The sequence below is a fragment of the Glossina fuscipes genome, unplaced genomic scaffold, assembly GCF_014805625.2.
Source record: "Glossina fuscipes isolate IAEA_lab_2018 unplaced genomic scaffold, Yale_Gfus_2 0, whole genome shotgun sequence".
Lineage (NCBI taxonomy): Eukaryota > Metazoa > Arthropoda > Insecta > Diptera > Glossinidae > Glossina > Glossina fuscipes.
This window is the reverse complement of record NW_023998414.1, coordinates 42,017,766-42,039,585: the sequence shown is the minus strand read 5'-3', so window position 1 is coordinate 42,039,585 and position 21,820 is coordinate 42,017,766. Positions and strand designations below refer to the sequence as shown.

Below are 21,820 nucleotides of genomic sequence, written 5' to 3'. Positions count from 1 at the left end.
ACACACACACACACACATACAGAGGGGCATATAACCAGCATTTATAGTAAAAAACTAATGGTGGCTAAAGGATTTTCTTTTCATGCTTTAATTAAAGTCTAGTGTTCGTTTGCCTTCTCTTACTTACTTCATTTTTATTCAAATAATTTTTTTCATAAAGAAAAAACTTGTGATCATTAAATGAATTATTTTCTAGACAAATTGTGTGAAAGAGAATTGAATTAACTGAATTAACAAAAAGCGTATGCATTAACGCAAAGCAATGCTTTCATTTAACAAGCATTAAATAAACGGTTACATATGAAAATGGTGCAAGTTTTTCGAAAATTAATTAAGCGAAAATTCCTCATAGCATAGGAAGTTTGTTTCCCGATCGAGTAAACGTCGAAAATTGCCGTAAATTCGCTAGAAAGGCTGCACATATCGTGAATGCGAAATGCTATTGGAAAGGTAATCGACGATTTTACTTTCTCCTATATTGGATCGCGTCACTCGCTATCACTATTAGGTTAATAAACATTTCATAATTTTCAAGAAGATTCTTCAAACTGATCAACAAACTAAGAGACATTTACAGAGTCTTAACATAATTCATATATAAGTTTGCGTAGCGAATGAATTGCACAGTTAACATCAAGCGCGGAAGCATTGATTTAACTAAACATTCTGAACATCCCAAGTAGCGTAAAAAAAGGCATATAATGGCATTTGGGAAAATTTTAGACGTCTTAGATGTTTAAGATATCTTAGCGAAATAATTTTTACCTGGCTGTGTCATAATATATCCGAACTTGTTGATTTTTGCTTAGTTTTTATGAAACTCGTTACATAGGACGTTTTCGAAGAAAGGCAAACCACCCTATCCAATTCAATTATTCTGTAATTTTGATCATCTAACGCATGCTATCATATAAAGGCTAAAGTGGGATTATATAGGAGAGAGAGAGAGGGAGGGTATACGACCAAATTTTCAACATTCATATAGTAGTAGGTCATGTTAAAATATTATTTTCGAAGAATTCATGTTGAGGAGTGTTGAAAATCGAAAATATTTCTCATATAACTGCCGTCTATGAAGTGCAGTAGTAAACATAATTCGATTCAATGCATTTCCCACGCGTCTATCCCAAATCCCTCTTGCTAAAAAGTGCCAGTTAACTTGATTGAAAATTGATTTCAATTAATGATAAGTTGGTAGAAAAACGAATAATACGAATAATTCGTTTCAATAGCGTTGGCTCGGTTTTAGGAAAAGAAAAACGTAGTAAGACTTGGCCCGAACTCAAAAATCCCGCTGGCCTTGCCTCCGGAAATATCGTTGAGTCTAAGAGAATTCTTCAGGTTCGTACGCTTTCCTAACAGAAATTAGCACATGTTCGCAGAGTTGAATATGTTGCGATACCGTTTATTTATAATTGCAATAAATTCCTCTCTTTATTTATTTATTTTACTTTTCTTCAGATCTGCAATATATTTATTTGTGCAACTAGAAAACTCAATAGTACGCACTTGACGAAATGCAGCAAGAAACCAATTACTTTAAATATATTTTTTATTGCCCCTACGCAAGCAAGCAGATATACTAGATTTATTCTGCCATTTGTAACATTGAAAACAAACACAACAACAAACAACCTTATTAAGTTCACAAATTTTGCATCTATCGTAAAATCTGAAATCAATTTAGGATCGATTAGTCCGCCTGTCTGCCCATCTATCTCTTGCCGATAGCGGAAATCGTAAAGACCGCAAAGTTTAGACACCTACACGAAACGTGGCTTATATATTGGCAGTAGATGACCGGCAAAAACCAAAAGTCCATCCGAAACTATACATATATATGTATATATATATATATATATATATGCTGCCGGATATTTATTTAAAACTCGAAGCAAAGAATTTAATTGCAATCAGAGTCCAATGATTTGATCGGCCTACAAGCGCACTCGCAATAGGAAAAAATTCGGCTTTTCTGTGACATGTAAGAGATTATGAGATGACAATTTTATAAAGCATTCCTTGCTAGCGTCGATAAAAAGGATAGTGCAAACGGAGTTTCAAACGATCAACTGACCCGTTCACAATTTAAAAATATTATACATTTTTCCGAATTGATTTGAGAAGTTTTAGAGTTTGGTGTCGACAAGGGTGGACGAAGAGGCTATTGCTCCAAGATAGGTGCAACGTTTTTTTCACTTCTCCTACATCTTATTGCGTTTTTTACTTTTTTCTTTTTTTGATCGTTGTTAAGTTTGGCGATGGAATGCTCTATGCAATGCCGCACAAATGAGCGCTTGCTACCATGACAACATTAAACCTGATTTTCTTTGATTGGCCTAAGAAAAGTAGAATGAGAAAAAATATGTAAAAAAATAAATAATCATATTAAAAATAATCTTGATATGTAAATCATATAAAGTGAAAAGAGAAAAGCAAAGAAAAACGGTTGAATATTCTCAAAGTTATTTGTGAACTGAATTATACAAGGAAAAGTCGAGCTATAAAGTAAAGTAAAGCAGTAATGAAAATAATGATAATAATAATAATAATAATAATGGGTTCAGAACAACTGCCTGGAAAAATATAGCGAATTTTGGTTTTATTATATGCAATGTGACGTGAACCTTTGTGGCTACCTTTTTGCGCATCAGACAACTCGATGAGTAAATACGTTGTATGAACTTTATCCACTCGTATGAGATATGTATACATATATATATATATATATATATATATAGAGAGAGAGAGAGATAGAAATAATAATTTATTTGATACGCTATTTTAACTGCGTCCGGCTACTTGAACAGTACGTCACGAAAACCTAATCCTAGAAACGAGGCAAACTATCTCTAAAGTAAACATGATTCCTACGATTAGGAACTCAATCACATTATGCCAGGCAATAATAGTTACACTGACCGTAAAATAATGTTAACAGCGAACGGTAGATAAGGTTTAAATTAATTGCCGTTTGAGAGGAGAACAAAATATTCGACTTAAACTAAATATGAGTTTTGAGTTTGCATTTTTTTTCTTCTTAGTTTCGCTATTTTTTCACTTTCCAAACCTCAACTTTGAAGTTGTGCGGTTGAAAACTTTTAATTAACCGCAACATTAACAAAAACAGCATTTAAAAGTTAACGTTTGCAAAACTTGATCAAAAAGGAAAAACAAGATACTGTTCCTATAATATATTTGTAAAAATACAACAAAAAATATATCTTTCTCGGATCAAACTGATTCTTTCACTATGTCTTTTTTTGATGTCTTTTTGCAAAAAAAAAAAAAAAAAACAAGAAAAGGATAATAATAATAATTTCGAAGCTAGACAACAATATAAACCACTGCGGACCATGCTAAGTACGAGCGGTAGAACTATTCACATATGTTCGGTCTTAGATAAGCTGTAACGTTAACATAGTTGCCACTACTAAAACTGGCTAAAACTTAATCTAACATATGCGACGGTTACCACCACTTTTAATGCATTCAAGGCGAGATTCACAAAAGTTTCAATGCTTAATTCATTATGCAGTGATATGTGTGTGCAATATTTTTTCAATCGAGCAGAGAGAGAATCGTCAATTCACTTTTCGTATTCTAGATGAAAATTGAAGACATCGTGATACTGTTTTCAGGTAAAAGACAAAAAAAACAAAAGCAGTGACCAAACGTATCCCTGATTGGAAATGACTTGAAGGTATAAGTTAAGGTATCTTTCATACATACGCTTGCTTCCGTTAGCTAAATACATTTGACATAATTATTTTGCTTTCTATGGCGGTTGTAGTAAAAAGAAAAAAGAAAACATTTTTTCCTTTAATTTTTCTATTAGTCTCGAAATAATAATCACGACCGAGAAACACTTATCAACTATTTGTCTAACTAAATCGTCTCTCTGGCTGTGTGGTGTGTCGGTTTCTTTCTATCATTCTTTGCTATCATTTCATCCCTACTTATTCCACCTTATTCGCTATGTCTATGGTTTAATGAAAGTTTAAATAAACTTAGCCGAACGAATTCGCTGACGCACGGAACAGCGGAGGGAATAACAAATAAGTAAATTTCCACTTAACGTGAAAAATGTTAAAAGTAATTTAACCTAAAGTTTGGGAAGATTTTTTTGCACAACTTTCTGAAAAGAAAATTCACAGTGCCGCGCAATTACAACTATTATATAACAACATAGGTTGCGATGCCCTCAAATAAAGGTTTTTACTTAAACAGTTTAAAGTAAACTCGCAAAACTAACTTTCAATGTTTTCAGCTTTTGTTTTCATTTTCGTTTTACTCTTTTTCGTTTTTTAATTTATGTGAGTCGCTTTGTTGACACATCTTAACCTTAATTTATTTTACATTTTAAATAATATTTATCTGCTTTTTTTTTCGTTTATTATCTTCCCTTTAAAGATTCTTAAAAATTATTGTTGGCGAAAAGTAAATATTTGCCTTAATTGTTTTCGTTAAAAATTTAATTTTTATTGCATATGCAAAAGAAAATTGTGATAAAGAAAAAAAAAAAAAAATGTGCTTTAAATCACCATCATAAAGCGATTATTAAGGATAAGTATGTGTATATGTTTATAATATATAATAGATTTACTAATAGCATACATCATGCAAGGCCATTCATTTACCCTATAATCCCGATTTGGAATGGCATGGAATGACATCGACGTAGTCCTTTGCTCATTTGCAGAACAAATTGAGCAGGTAACGAAAGAGTCCGTTGATGCGCTTTTGTCGTATTCGACTCATATGGAAAAATCGTTGTGAACATTGGCTTATACAAGAGGCAGCTTTGCGAACATCGGCAAAATGCAAAGAAAAGCATTTTATTACATATATTGCGCGTTTATGTACTCGCACGATTTAAAAAGAGTGAAAAAAAAAAAGAAGATTTTTTTTCTCTTACCAATGCGAAGCTAAGTTATTATAAAGTTAATCTCATACTCGACTTAGATATATGCTTTCGTTATCGCATGGTATTAGTCACGAATCAAACCAGAAATACTTAGCTCCTCCATCACTAACTACCATCTACCTAAATGTTCGTTTACAGCTTATTGAAATCCTTTTTTAAAACCTTTTTTCAGCAAATGTCTTGAAAAGAGAAGAAAAAGAAATTCTTTTTCCCTTATATGCGTATATAAAAAAAAAAAAAAAAATGAAAAAAAAATATATAAAAAAACACACACACATAAATGTACATTTTATTGGTGTTGCTGTGCTGTTACCTAGTTATCGATGTGTTCAAGAATTTTTGTCTTTTTTTATTGCTGTTGTTTTTCCATTAACAGTTAATGGAATTGTTTTTCCGATAGCGACTCTGAACCATCATCATCATCAGCCAGCCATCAGCCCCTTGCCTCTGACAACTATAACAGTTATAAAAAGACAACCAAATGTCAATTGAAACTGATGACTGACGGTCACGAATAACATGAATGATGTTGAATAGTGAATATTATTGGAAACAGAAAGCAACGTGAAGGAAAACAAGTTTCCAACTTTACAATCGATTTCGGCTGACTATTGAGTACACTTTTTTTTTGATTTCTTTGTAACTGATTGCTTCAATTCGAGCCATTTTCAATATGATGCGCCTTCACATGCCATAAACATGCTCCGATAGGAGATTGCATTAAATGTATATATATATATATATATATCGAAGATAGCGACCTGTAAGAGGGACGGACGAACGGACGGATGGACGGACAGACAAGGACATATGTTTATGAAGAATTCAAATAATGATTTTTAAATACTCGACCATTAAAAAAGGTGAAGCTGGATGAACATTGCGTTTATCCACGCTTAACCCAATACCCATTGTACCGTACAAGTAAACAACAACAACAACAACAACATTAAAGAATTAAAATTGTTATTTGAAATACAAGAAGGAGTGTAAGTAAGCGCCTCCTCATCACGGCGACGGCCAAGCCGGTAAAGTGAATAGGGGCAAATCAGAGAGACGAGAAATAATCAGGCAAGTATGCAATAGACGTGAACAGAAATTTGATTAGTTTACTGTCTCCAGAGCTAACAATCAATAATAGAAAGGATTGGAAAACTAATAGCAAAAGAAATAAAAATAAATAAATAAATGAATTCGTTTACATAAAAACATACAAAAATTTCTTTCTGCCTGCATGTAAAAAAAGTAAACAAGAAAAAATGCTACGAATGGGATTAAGTAGACTCCACACGTAACCCGGCAAACGAAAGAAGAAACATAAAAACATAATAAAACAACAAAAAGAGAAAAATTATATAAAAACAATGAAAGGGTCATTTTCTTCTTCACAATGACTAAAAGCGTAAGTGACGGAGGGTTTCTCATTAAATAGACCTTTGGTTTCCCTTCTTTCCTCGCTCTCTTTTACCACTTAACTGAAAATTGAGTTCAGTGTCAGTCAAAAGTTAAAAACGGATTAATCAATGAAACCTTAATAATCTTTACCAACTAAAATAAAATAATAAATCGTTGACAGAGAAGAAAAAAGCGAAAAGACTAAACACTTACACAACAGCAATAACGTTTTCACACATACATTCACATATCCAGGTTTACATCTCTGCCAACCCTTTCTTCTTATTTCACTCACAGCTTTAGATAAATGATTGACTAACAAAGCTAGCAGCTAAGTGAGTACCTTGAGTGCAGCTGACGCTGGACGCCGCTGCTGCGGCTTCGGCTTTGCGAACAGGTAATGGTTGTGACTACCTGCCTGGCTAACTGAATGACGGACGACATTATCAAGATTTAATCCATTTTTTTTTTTTTTTTTTTTTCTTAGATGGTAAGGCTAAGACAAATGCATGTTTTCTTGCCTGGTCATCGTATCAATGTGTTGACATTAGATAAACAAAAACCGAATCAGAATTTCAATGCGATAAAGAGGTAAGGGAGAAGGGAAATCTATTTTTAATCCAATTAATCGAATTTAAAAAACAACAAAAAACAACTTGGAAAAGAAAAACATTCTTTGATTTTACTCTTTATGGGCGTAGCAAACAAATGGGAAGGGTTTTCGAAGGAAGAAGAACTATTCAGAAATTTTAAAAATTAAAGTAAATTTGTTAAACGACATTCGGTTTGGTCTGCAAACTTGGACCATAGAAGTTTGAAGAAGAGTGCTTCCAGTGCTTCCGGCACCGACAAGCAAATTGCCTCGCGTAACTTCAGCCAATTAGAAGTGTTAATTCGAGTGGCGATTCGAGGTGTATTTCTGGATAATAATACGTTTTAGATACTCAGCCCCTCTCGTATAGACTATGTATAGGTCTTCCAATTACAAAAACATAGGCACTTTATGCTGTATGCGTAGCTCATCATATCATCAAATGCAAACTTTTTTTTTTTTCGATTTGATTTACTTATATGTAGATCCGTCCTGCATCAAATTGGAGGGATATACATTTTTTCAAAAACTTGCTTGAGTTTGGCATTGAAACTTAAACCCTGCAGACAAAGAAGGCAAATTGAAGGACACTTTTATTTTCAAATTCTGGAAATTCGTTGCGACTTTTCCCGACGCAAGGTTAAAATAACTTTTCGCAAAGTAACTGAGCAAATAATTAGGCTTAAAGGTTTATATATATCGTGTCATGTAGAGCAGGATTATGTTTATTCCGTAAAGAACTTTAATAGTGATCGGTTGTGTAAAAGTAATGAGACGCCAGTAAGGCGTGGAAGATTGGAAGAATTAATTTTCTTATTTCAAAAAAAGGGCAGAAACACTTAGATAAATAAAGGTAGCAAAACACGCCCTCCAAAATTACTTTGCGAAATTTCCTTTAGCAAATGTTTTAGCAAAAACAGTATTGCGTTTTACTAGACCAAATGCCGTTAATGGCGGCCAGCTAAATGGTTATGACTGAAGCTTATCGATATCGATTTGTTAATATTGCGTTCTCCAAGTACTTCCAAGATGTCCCTAGTGTTAGGTGGAATGAGCGAATGCTAAAAGGTTCCCTACATACGGTAGTGCTCTTTGCTATGCTAAAGAAAATATTGAAGATTTGCTCTCCATTCCCGGAGAAGATCAAGAGACGCTGTTTTAGACTTCTTTTCTATAGAAAAAGAGGAAAAAAACTTGTGCGCTTTCACTTACAGGTTTAAACATTTTTTTTTTTGTTCTTTAAATTGCCTAAAAAATATTAAAGCTTTACTACATGTTTCTTTTTGTTCTTTGTTATGCTGTCCTTTCGGGAAAAGCTTGACTTCTTCCCGCTAATAATGATTCATAAAATTTGCCTTCCTAAGAAAGAACTTGAACTAAGAATAAGAGACGAAATGATAATGAAATAAGCGGTAAACAGAGAGTTATTTAGCACCTTTAATTTAAAATTTATTGCTATGCAAGTTAATGACCTGATTTCTTGGCATTAAAATATATTCATTCTTCTGCTGGTATCCCCCTCACTCAAAACGTAATCACTGATAGTAGTGCTATCGCAAAAGATGAAATGTTTGCGAAATTTCTTCACGCTGCCGCCTCTCCACCAACATATGTTTATGCCAACGTTTCATGTTTAGATGTAAATACTATATATAATATACTATGTTATATGTCTCGGAAGAAAGGAGAATATTTGCTTAAATTCTCTTCAATCTTCTGTGTGGATTTGTGCTTGTAAGCCTCTGTGTAATGTGCTGCTTACTTCCTTGGTTGGTTCTGTTTCTTGCGATGGCTCATCATTAATCTTCTCTGCCTGTTCAAAATGCCAGCAAGATATAAAAGTCAAAGAACAATAGCGAAAATAAAAGAAAAAAAAAAAAATAAAAATAAAAATGTAAAGCATTTAAACCTCTCCTTTCTTTTTCACGTCTTTAAAATAATAACAAAAGACTTAGTGAGTAATGATGCTGAAATATTGCAAGATTTTCAAGCTTTTGCCCGATCAAATTCCCTTAGGTATGAAACATAAAGAGAGCGACAGATACTTACTTCTTACTAATAATTAAGACCGGAACTTAAAGCAATAGTGGTAAACGCCAACATGTTCTTCTCCTATGAATAATTTGGAGATCACTTTGATCGGTTATCTCTTCAAACCTACTTTAGGTTATATTAACTTTTAATGTATTGTTACCTGCCGTCCAGCTAAAATCTAAAAGATTTCGATCAAAACAAATGTGTTTAACGCCTCCTGATTATATTTTGCATCCCTTTTTAACTAAAGTTTTTATTTTGCTTTACATTCTTTAAAATTTTTTAATATGCAACAGACTGAAGGACTTAAGAAAGACCCATCTTTTATTACACAAATATCGAACCTGCCTGTCTGATTGTCCGTCTGATGTTTGGCCCGTCATAATTCTGTTCAAAGTACAGGCCGCACTTTTTTAAATGTATTTTAATGAAATTTAGTAGATTAATGTGTCTAGAACCAAGGACGACCGCTATTGAAATTGGGTTGGATCGGTCCATATTTTCGACTATCCCTCATATAACGACCTATCAAAATGGGCCCCATACCTCCTCATAAAACGTGATATTTTAAAAGGTGGGTAAATAATCGTATTTCGGCATTGCAAATTGGTTTGAGAGCTTTCGACTGATCGGGGCAATTTTATTTTCCTAATATTTCCAAAAAAAATGAAAGGAATCTTTATATAGTAGAAAGGACTAATTTCCAATATTTCATGGCTCATAACGGTAATTTGACAAAGAAATCAACTTTAGCGAATTTGGAGAACGTAGGTCTATTTTTTAGATACCACCACATATAAGAATTCTCAGGAAATTTATACCGTTATAAGCCAGGAAGCCTTCTTGTCGATATTTTATCAGGAAAATGTGTTCAGGATAGTAATTTTACATAAAAATGACTGTTAGGAAATTTGGACCACACAAGCCTATTTTTTAGATCCTAACATATATACGGGTTAACAAGCCCTTATATGGAAAAAAAATATAATTTCTGGTTTGCGAAGTAAATTAAGTTTGCGAAGTTACGATTGCATCCTATAACATTTCTGGCATCTTGCAATATGCGTGCTTCGATGAAAGGTATGCCTTTGCATGCGACAGTAACGTACTTTTCCTTGAAAAGTCTAATAAAATGCACTTAAACACTCTCTGAAAACATCTTTGTTTATTTTTTTAGCTCATTAGAGAAACTCATAGCTCATTGGAAAACTCAATTGGCAAGACATCACGTTACACCTACCCAACGGGGATTTATTGCACACATTCATTCTTTTGTTTCAAAGAAACAAATTTCATTCAGATAATAAACTTTTTGCGCTACATTCGCAAAGTTTCATAGCATCTATTAAGTCAAACAAAATAAAAAAAAAATTGATTGATTAAAACTAATTTTAGAAACGCCCAACCTACTTAACAATACAATACGAGGCTACTTGGCTTGCTGAAGGAATCCTAATGTTATCCTTTATCTATTGAAGAAGGAAGCGACGTCGGTTTTAATGCTCATAGCGGGCGTAACACGTTTTATTACCAGTGTTTTTCGAAGCCCAACGTTCTGTGAACTAAAATGTATTTTGTTTTCTTTAAATACGTTTGGTGCAATTTAGAACAAACAAAATGCCAGATTGCAACTCTGATTATTATTATTATTATTGTTTTTTAATATGGTGGGGAAGGGAGCACCAAATAAAATGTTTAGAATTCATAAAAGAGCGCAACTACAATCACATTTACTCAACTCCAAAAAGAAATAGAGAACTAAGGTATTGAAACTAATTACGAGAAGTGCGAAATGGCATTGACATGAGGGAATTATTTGATCCAATAAACGGGATTCGCTTAGCTTTCAATTTAACGAACACCGGTACGTTTGGAGGAAATAATGAATGGCGAGCTGTCGACATTGACTCGATATGGAAAGCAAAGAAATGGATTCAAGACAAGCTTTCCGGCGAAAACGTTTTAAGCCTTTAAAGCGGACTAGAGGCAAAGTAAATGCGCTTTGATGCACAAAGAGGCGAAGATGGCTATGTTGCTCACCTTACCTGACGCCTGAAAAGTTGACGCGAGTTATAAATTCATTGTGAGACGGACGGATATAAATTCTTGAATGGTGAAAAAGTTTTTAATTGGCAAACCAAACTGAATAGAATGGTTATCTTTATATAAATATATATATATATATATATATATTTTTTTTTTTTCATTTTGTTAAACTTATTTCTTTATTTATTTATTTTACTTCTTTTTTTTCTGCCTAAGATCCACTTGACTTCCGCTTTATTCTTTTGAATGGGTTTTAATAACTGAGAAGTAAAGAATGAAATATATTTTGTACAAAAACACACTACTTTTCTATCTATTTTTGCTCTAATAAATTTAAATAATCACCAAGAAGCAAGAAACATTTACACAATTAAGTATCAGTTATGCGCGTTATACTGCACTTCAAATTATTCAAAAGAGATAGAGAGAAATAATAACAAATAAGAAAATAACATATAAGCCTTAAGTCGACTTTCGGATACATATCGCCTAAGTGAATCCAGTTCTGATCTTTTTAACAAATCACGAATTATTTCAATATTTTTTAGGTTTTTTTTAGATTTGTTGACCTTCGCAGGATATATTTAGAGGAAGTTGAGCTCCACTTATGAACTTAAATAGACTTTGCCCGAAACAGATAGAAGAAGGTAAACTTTAGTTTCTTTTAGAACGTCAAGTATTGACGTTCAATTTAAAGGCGTGACCTCTACTGGACTGTAACTAAACTCTATGCTTTCCCCCAACCAAAGGTCATATTGAAAAAAAAAAAAAAAACAAAAACAAAAACAAAAACACAAAGCAAAAAAAGACATTGACGTGACAACGTTCGGAACGCATATCGGTTTAAAGTGTTTATAGTTGTAAAAAAAAAAAAAAAATTCTCCGATGAGGAATTGCACGAGTAGTAGTCTATCGAACGCAAGAACAAACTTGGTATACCAAACATCTAAATAAATCAAGTAGTTGGTAGCGGTTTTTTTCTATGCTTTAAAATCTCTTGAAATTTTGTTTATTAAGAGCGCGTTTAAATAAAAAAATTCGAATTTTTTTTTTAGCTCTTAAACTTTGTTCTGCTATTTGTTTTTGCTTATTTATTTTTTTATTTATACCTACATAGTTAACTTCTTTATATACGCAATGTTCTAGGACGGACATGTATTAATTTTCTTATCCCGTCTGTAACATTTGCAAATATCAACCGCGTCAATCATACTATACACACAACAATATATATTAATATGCGTTTTGTATTTATTATCTATACCTTTTAATACATTTTTACATTAATATTTTTTTATTTGCATTTAGTGTATATACGATTTTTTCGATATGAGATCTTAAATGGGCATAAATGGAACTATTTAAATGTCAAGATAATAAATGTAAACAGTTTAACTGCAAATACCTTGGTGCCCGCTTAAATATATTAGTGATATTAAAGGGCGAAAGCCAATTGCCGAACGACCGAATGGAAATCTGCAAAGAAATCATTGCCAATAAATCATATTTTTTACGCTCTTCCAATAATTTGAGAACTTGAGAATATGCATACGGCGGGTGTCCAGGATTCGTTTTACATGTTCCTCGCTTAATACTTATTATTAGTTTTCTGCGTCTTCTTCCAGTTGTTAACATAAAATTTTATTCAAAAAGCATTCCTTTTGCTTTGAAAACTGTCGAAAAGAGTTTTTATGAATTTTAATTTCATTTATTTATTTTTTGTTTTCTTTCTTTACACAAACATTTTTCTCTTTCATATTTATTTGCAAACTCTTTCTAAAAACGACTCTACCATAGGAAATAAATATTCGTAAAAAATATTTAATAGTAAGTAACTTCTGAGTGGTTTAAGTAACACAATCTCTTAACAATCTTGCAGATCGCGTTCATTAGTCTGTTTTACTAGACGCATTAAAGTGAGAGAAAATTATATTTCATTTAGATTGGCAACCTTTTATATATCGATTCGCTTCCTATTTCCAATCTTGTTTTAATTATTTATTTATTTTTTTTTTTTCTTAAATCTTTTAATGAAAATATTGCGAACTTAACGAAAATATATTTTGTCCGGAGCACATCTTAGCAGGAGGGACGTAACATATACTTTTTGAGTAAATACATTCACACAATTTCACAAATCCTATAAATTGAAATTAGTTGCTTCATGGAACGTGCATGACGCACTTACTTTTTTTTGGAGTTTTAGCTAGACGTAGCTTAGGTATTGGTACATGTACGGCATAAGTTTGAACTGTTTACAAGCTGTCGTTCAGTGTATTTTAAAGCGTACAGAGATGCATGTCATTTACAACATTGCATGTATCTCTGTTTTTAACAGTAACTAAACTAAAAAATGTTGCAGTAAAGTGATAAAGTGACCAGTTTCGTGCAAAAAATTGTAGCCTGCCTGAAGTCGACGTCGATTCGCCCCGAGCAAAAGCGATTACGAAAGTGATCTTCTGCTTGAGTTGGGAGCTTCGTTGTAATTACTCTTCGCTAACGTCTGCACAGTCGTAATAGCATTATCAGCATAGATCAGCGGTTCAGAAAAGTTGAAGATGTCGGAAAATGGGTCACTAGCTAGCTATTTCGCCTTAGAACCACCAAGTTTTTACCGCGAGGGCATTTACAACTTACCCGGTAAAAGATAAAAAACGAAAGAGGACCATAGATAACGATAATGAACATTTCGATTATTGACACAATGATGGACGTAAATGCTATATCATACGTTTCCATTGCTTTGCGAAATAACCAAAATATTACAACTTTTCATTTTTGAAGCCAATTACTTCAATATTACATATTCATTGCAATTAATTGACAAATTGGATTTGTATCATCGTGAATGTTGTTGCATTCATTGCATATGTACATTTATATAATAGCTATCCTTATGAAATATTTCTAGTCGGATTTCAGATGCCACAACTAATTTTAAAATAAATTAACTACCAATTTTTGGACGTCACTGAAGTTTCTCATTGTCCGTCAGCATGTTATACTTTGTAATGAGTATGTTTTCAATCATTTTGTATTTCATTAAAAGACGCTCATTCTCAATTTGCAAACCTACTTTAATATATTACATAAAAGTAAGTTATGATCGACTTCTTTTTTTTTATGCCCACCACGGTAAGATGGGCGTATACTCATTTTGTTGTTTTCCATAATGTACTTAACTGCGAAAAAGAAGCTTCAGAGACCCTACAAAGTATATATATATATATACATACATATATATTCTTGATCAGCGTGAAATGCTGAATTGATTTAGCGATGTCTGTCCATCTGTGCGGTGTTTGTTGTTGGCACTCTTCTGGTCGCAAAAATGAAGATATCGACTCCAAATTTCTTAGGAACATTGGAAGTCTTTGCACGCAGGTTGTTATTAAGAATGGGCAAAAATGATCAGAGCATAAAGCCGCAGAGAAGCGTAAACTGAACGCAACTTCATGTTTCTTAGCAAAAATTTGTCGATTTTTGCTCGCTACTTAGTGAAATTTTCCACATTTCATTTACGAAACACACTACTGTTTAGGTACAAAGATCGAACCTATCGGGCATGCCCACACAAAGTTCCAAGCGATTAGATTTTCTCCTTTTCACTTCTTTTGAAGTTTTATACTTATTTATATTTTGTTCATTACTCGAATGAAGATATATTAGATGCCTAAAAATGAGTTAATTCTAAAATGAATACGATGGACATCGTGATCTGGTGGGTTAATTTTTTCTTACTAATACCAGCGATACGAATATCAAAGAAAAAGAACTGGGAGTGTAGAATGCGGAAAGCATAGCGTTGGGTATGCGAGAGTCGACCCCCGCTGAATATAATTTTCTTACTTGTTTTTGTATGGGAGAAACACTTAATTTGATAGAATAATATTTAATTCCAATTTTTCGAGTCTGTTGAGCCATTTAGGGTTTTTGAATTCTTTCCAATTGCCCAGACTTCTATCAAGAATTGTGGAAAGTACTTTTATGTGCATGCAATTAGAACGTATGGAATTCACATAAAAGCTTGTGCTTTCTGATCACGTAGGTGCCTGTGCGTATGCGTCTTAAGGTAATATAGTTTGCTCATCAAAAGTAATAAAGTGACAAAGCTATTGTGTACTTGCGACGGACTACTTATTAAGCCTTTTGTTATGATCGCTTTCAAGTTAAAGTTGAACATTTACGCTCCCCTAGAGAGTATGGCCAGCGTCAGCCTTTTAACTCAAACAAGTTGCTTTCCATGATAATTTATATATGAATTGTTGTTCTTTTAAGCGAGATTTTTATGAAATTAATGTCGCATGTAAGTCGATTAAATGAAGCAACAATTGTTGAAAATATTCATAAATGAATGACTAAGCGAACGAATAAACAATTCCGTTCTCATCCCTATTTCTTATGATATTTAACGAAAAAGAATGCTTTCTTCTTCCCCTCCCACACGTCACATGAAAACGCTTCGTACATTAATTTGATTTTTCCATTAAATTAAGTTTTCTTAACAGCGTCAGCCAGCATAAGACATAAAGGCTTTTAAGAAAATGTACATAAAATTCATATAAAGTTTCCTTTTCTTTATTCAGTCTCTGCCAGTGAGTCTTTAACCCGCGTTAATAAATATCTTTGTTTTTTTTTTTTTTTTTTATTTCCTTTCGAAAATCATTCGGAATTATTCTTCCTCTCCCTTAAATGCGAACTTCTTCTAATGGTTACAGAACACAATAAAGATATGTTTTAACGTTACATGGCAATCGCTTAAATAAATAATAAATCAATTTCTGGCGCGTTTCATATTAATGCTGATGCGCGAGCAAGTTATTATGCTAACACTTACATACATACATCCATATTATCTGTTAGCTCAACCACTGGCTGCTACGCCATAACGTTTTGTCTTCAAGCGTAATAGCCGCAGCGCTGGCGATAATGATCGTATATGTGTTAGTGCTTTTAGTGTTGGCGCAAAGAGAATTTTTTTTTGCGTTTGTGCTTTATGATGTCATACCGGATTTCATGCTAATTACAATCTTTTCGCTTATTGCCAAAAATTTATGCAGAAGAAAAAGCAAAGTATCTTCCATCTTCTTTTTCCGCCGTTTCCAGCACCAGAGCAAATCTACAGCCCCGAGCTGCTATCTGCTCGAATTTCAAGTAAATTGAAAACCGATGTTTTATCTTATTTATTTATTTGTTTTTTTTTTTTTTTATTAATGTTATTTGAATGAGTAAATAAATATTTGAGATATATGACCTTATTCGCTTAACTATTCCTTCACCCTCTTCCTTGATACGCACTCCCTGAGCATCGTCTTCGCGCTGCTGCGAAGCTCATTGTTTCTTGCTTTAGTTAAATAAATTTTTCGTAACAAATCCAATGCTTATTAATGACGCGTTTAGAATATTTTCAATGTTTAGCCATTTCATGATGATTCGAGGGGAATGTCATTAAGCTTTATTTAATTGACATTTTATGTAAACATCTCACAATGAACAACAATGTTAAGCAAAATTCCTATTGTCTCGATGGATTAGCGAGACGGTTCCTCCCCTCCGGTTAACCTTCTAAATCTTCTTGTCATCATAATGAAAAAAATATGTTTGCGAATAATTTATGAAGGCGAAAATTTCAAAAAATCACTCTACAATTACATTATCGCTAAAAGTCGAGACAACAAATATTGAAATATTGGAAGGAAAGGGATTGGAATTTTTACAATGAAGTAAGTTAAGTAGAAACACTTTTTAGGAAAAGGTACTGAGTTTTTTTTTTATTTTATTTTTTTCCCTCTCCCTCCTTCCATCTTCCTCCTTTTATTGTAAATTTCATATTTGATAAAATATCCTTTATACTATTCGTACTCAACGAATGCTAAGCTGAATGATGAGCACAATACGTACATGTTAAGCTGATTTGATAGCTAGAAGAAATGCCATAGCTTCCTGCACAACTCTTATAATGCTTGTGCCGAATTAATGAGGTGAGAGGTCAGTATCAAAAACTAGAAAAATCACAGAGAAGATAACGGGACGTAAGAGACGCAATAGATAACGCAAGTTTTTTATCGATCAAGTGAATCTACTGCCAAATACAGATAAGGTATTCAGACCGGAAAAATGGCGCGTTTTACTAGTCACAGTCAGCCATCCGTACATCTCTCTGACGCTCTAAGATCCCGAAAACGATTTCCTCGTGTGATCCCATCTATCTCTTTGCATAAAATTTTGAATGAACTCTGTGACGTCTTCTCATCTACCCAGTTGAAGTATATGCGCAACGAAATACGAAAACCTTCTACACTTCGCAACTTCGTTTAAAGCCAAAATAAAGATTCAGTAAACGGAGCTGATTAGCGGCAATTCCGACACAAGGTACATGGGAGAAGTGTAATTTAAGTGGCCTACCCCTAGACAAACTTCTCCAATCCATTGCACTTACAAACGTTTAAGGCATTGGCTAGTTTGGAAGAGGCAGCCCGGTAAGGCCTCGACAATCGGTTGCGGCCAGAGTAATAAGCTCATATTATATATGCTAAAATATCACAAGTTATTCACAAGTTAGTCACTCTCTAGAATCAAGAAACACCATATCGACAAAGTTTTGAGCAACGACAATTAATCCGCATCGTTCTTGGTGCTGCTTATTAATAGAAAGATGACGAATGGGGACCGCATTTGAACACTACTCGAAACGGCACTTGAACGTGCTATAGTTTAAAGAGATGGTTCTAAATTAAAGTCCACGTTACATGAATAGAATCTAACGTAAGTTTTGCAAATTTACTCTCAAGTTTACCAAATATTTGCAAAAGCTCAAAAGAAGTAAACAGTGAGAGAAAGTCCGCTTGCAATGACCCTTTACTCCCAACGATTCAGAAACGCATTCACTGTGCGATTTTATTTCCTATTACTTGTCAGTACTCAGTTAGTTGATTTAAAGAAAACCTAACAATTAATTCAAAAGTTCTTGTATTCAACTCCTAGGTCTCCAAAACTTCGTCTATGCTTAAAAAAATGGTAAATAAAATAAGTGCAAGAGAAGTCTCCTTAACTGATCCGATATAAAACATTTCAATAATTGCCATATGAAATATACAAAAGGAAAATCGACAAAGATTGCAGATGAAAACTGCGTTTTGTTACTTCACAATAAATTAGAATAAAGTTTGAATCACCAGCTGCTTAATGGACTGTGAAGCCCAACGACATCGTATCGAAACCACTCACCAGCATTACCTTGCAAAAGAATTTCCCTTTAATTAAAACGATAATTCTCTTCTTCATCTATTAGATTCTTGTCAGAATTTTCGTAATTGAAGAACTCGACTCTTAAAACGTGACCAGCCTTCAGATCCCACTGATTACAAAAAATTACACTCCAATGTCGCTTTCCTTCTTTTAAATATTATTGCAAATCTTCGATAATTCGATATGCTTGGAAAATCATTTAACATACAATGCTCTTATCCGTGTCTGCCTCTAATCTGCACGAGCTTCGAAGAGACCTGCAGCCAGCCCCGTTTCGTCATGCCTTTCTTTGAACTTATACCCACGTAAAGCAATTAACGTTACGAGCAAAAGAAATGGCAATGAAAAGCCGAACATCAATTGATTGCGATTGCTTTGAAGATGAAAAAGAAGAAGAAATTGATCCTGAAAATCGAGATTTTTTGCCACGAATTCATATTTTGACTGTAAAGGGAAAATGCTTTGTTACTTTTTCACAGCAAACATAATTAGGGGATATTTGCGGAACCCGTGGACCAAACATCCAAGTAAAATAAAATGCTGTCTTAACTTATTTACGTGAATCAAAACACAAGCTGATCAAACTAACGCTGCTGTTTTTACATTCAATTCTCATGGCATGCGAAGTTAAGCGAAGGAACATTAGTCGACAAATTCAGTTTAGCAATAAATTATCTCAAAATGTCAAATGAAACAAATTACAAAATAAAACAAAAAAGAGAGAGATAGAAATGAATGGAAGAAAGTAAGCATTGAAAGAGAGAAAGAGAGAGATAGAGAGAGAGAGAGAGAGAGAGAGGGAGAGTGAAAAAAATAAGTGAAAAACCATTATGATTAACTCAACGAAACGTAAACGAAACAAATGACCGCCGAGCACATGCATGTGCACATTTTACAAATATACGGATATATATATCGATAACTCTGTTGTATTGATTCGTCGTGGTTGCCAATGAAATGTGATCAACTATAATGCAGTTCAGCACGCGTGTACCTCTCTTATTTAGGTACCCTAAGGGGATATTTCAACATTGTATAGTGCGAGAAAAAAAAAAACGCACACACGCACACACATATATATATATATATATATATATATACAAGCACATAATCACAACTTTCGGAATATACATCTCATTAACTCTGTTTCTATGATTTATTGCTTTTTTATTGTTGTTGTTGTTGAGCAATTGCTGTACACAATTGTTAAACAATAATTACATGCTTTGATAACTACGCTTGAAAATCAGGTTTAAAAATACATGATAAATAAAAAAAAAGAAGTAAAAATGACGAAATTTATTCAATATTTCTTCCCCAAAAATATTTTCCGCTATTAATTCTAGTTATAAACAGCTGCTGCTGTTGCTGTTGCCGTTGAAATTATATCAATTTCAAATTGATATCACAGCGAATATAAAAAAAAAAAACAAAAAATGAAAGAAAAAAGACTCAAACATAAATATATTTAGCAGAGGAAAAAGTTGAAATAAAATATTCATTGCATTAAACAGTAAACTAAGCGGGTATACTAAGTTTATCATGTCGCCCGGAAAAACCTGCATAAAAGCCCTTATCATAGATAACCATTAAAATATGAATATGATCCATGATCATCTTGAAATTGTCAAACATTTTATTCACATTTCATTGTCTGTCCATTCGTCCACCTCCTCATGGAGCTCTCGTTACCGAAATAATTTCGAATAAATTGAATAGAAAAATCAACTCAGGCCCGAAGAGAAGCAAAATTTTAAAATTTAACTTGTTGTGGACGGACACTGATCCCAAAAGGGCGGCGAAAGCCGGCAGGAGACGAGTGATACATTATACAAAAAAGTACGCAATTAATGGAAACTTCACCGTTTCCAATAAATAAGCGTAAGGTAGTGTGAGTTTTAAAGCGAACAAAACTTGTTCACTTATTCGATTTATTCTTTTTCTTTTGCCTTTTTTTTCGCTTAAATTGATGTCAAATACGCAAAGATACACAAACATACGCATTTAGATCACTTCGGAATATATATGTGTATAAGAAAGCAACATCTGCTCTAGTTAGGAAATTTATTTTATATATTCTTCTTACTCTTCTTATTTTCAGCCCCTCAATATCAAGTGTATCGTATTATAGATTTTGTATAAAGATTCGAGTGCCTTTATATACTTATTTCACATAAACCGATAATTAAGTTACCATAGAATTGAGTTTACAAAAATAAGAAAGATAAATGAGAATTACACTCAACTCGATCCGAATTGTTTATATCATATAACCGCATAACGTTATATATATTTAAAAAAAAGAATTCCAATTTCAGAGACTTAATGTAGACTTAAGCCTTCTCAACCCTTTCCATCTGGACTTCAGTTAATTCGATAGTATAGATGTTAATGTAAGAAACACTAACATTCCTGGAAAATAAAAGCGTCCAAGCGCTTATACACTCTTTCCAGTAAAGTGAACAAGTAGCGCCTAGTTGGTTCACTTCAGTAGCTCAGCGATATTCCACTATTTAGGATTTTTCCTTCATTAAGGACTTCCATGTAAGGCGAAAATCAACAAAGTGCATATAGTCATGCGGAAAAAAACGTCCTTGTTGTACCAATTATCAAATTTATCTGAGGGTAAATAAATTTGTATAAGATTTTCTATTAAAATCATTTCGATAAAGTCATATTATTATTATTATTACTATTATTATTAATTTCGCCAGAGAAATAAACTCTAAGACTAAACTCTTAAAGCACTAGCATCTAAGGCTATCGGCTTTTTTATTAAAAACTCTACCGCACTTGAGGTTCGAACCCACGACTATTGAGTTGCTAGTCGAGATTCCTCGCCTTCGGCCATTCAGGCGGGTAAAGTCATATTAAACCAAATCATTTCTTTGCCTTCCATTCTGCCCATCTACAAGCAAGCGAGAAAATTATGTTCGCATTGGAGCAAATTTTGCACAGAAATCCGCTTAAGCCTATCCTAGGTTATGTCTCCTTTTTTGTTCCTTCTTTTTTTAAATGACCAATCACTCAGGTGATGTCGTCTATTCGTACAACACGGCGAGAAAGAACAAAAAGTGAAGAAGGGGATTGATATAAAGGAGGTAGTCGCAGTCTGGTGAGTCTGTGTGCGTAATCGGTAAGCGTTATGCCTTTGCCAACAGAACACCCGCTATAGCTATAGACCAAAGTAAACTCTAGTGCATTGAGATCTAAACCCGCGAATACGAACTTGTGTTAGTGACAGTTTCTACTTAGTCGAATCATATTTTCAAGTTAATTAGGAATATGCACAAATCAAGATATCTTAACGCCCAGTTGTAGATGTTATGCGCGAAATAAACAATTGATTCGGACAATCTCCGATAATTTACATCGATGATGGAAGAGAAAACCATTGCCTGCCTAGTTGCACCAACAACAAATGAAAACGTTTCGCGGCAATAGAGTCCTATTTCAAATCATTGCCAAAAATGTATGACTTTCATAAGCGGATTTGTGTACTAATGGCGAGTTATTCATAAATTTTCAAGGGTGTGAAGATAAATTCGTATTTAACTAGTAAAGACACCTACCATTTA

General features: G+C 33.4%; 1 protein-coding gene across 5 annotated transcripts in view; it reads left to right on the top strand.

Annotated features, from left to right (window-relative positions):
- Positions 1–21,820, top strand: part of LOC119644771 (fasciclin-2) — a 131,568-nt gene that overhangs the window by 1,075 nt on the left and 108,673 nt on the right. The gene's annotated exons all lie outside the window — the stretch shown is intronic.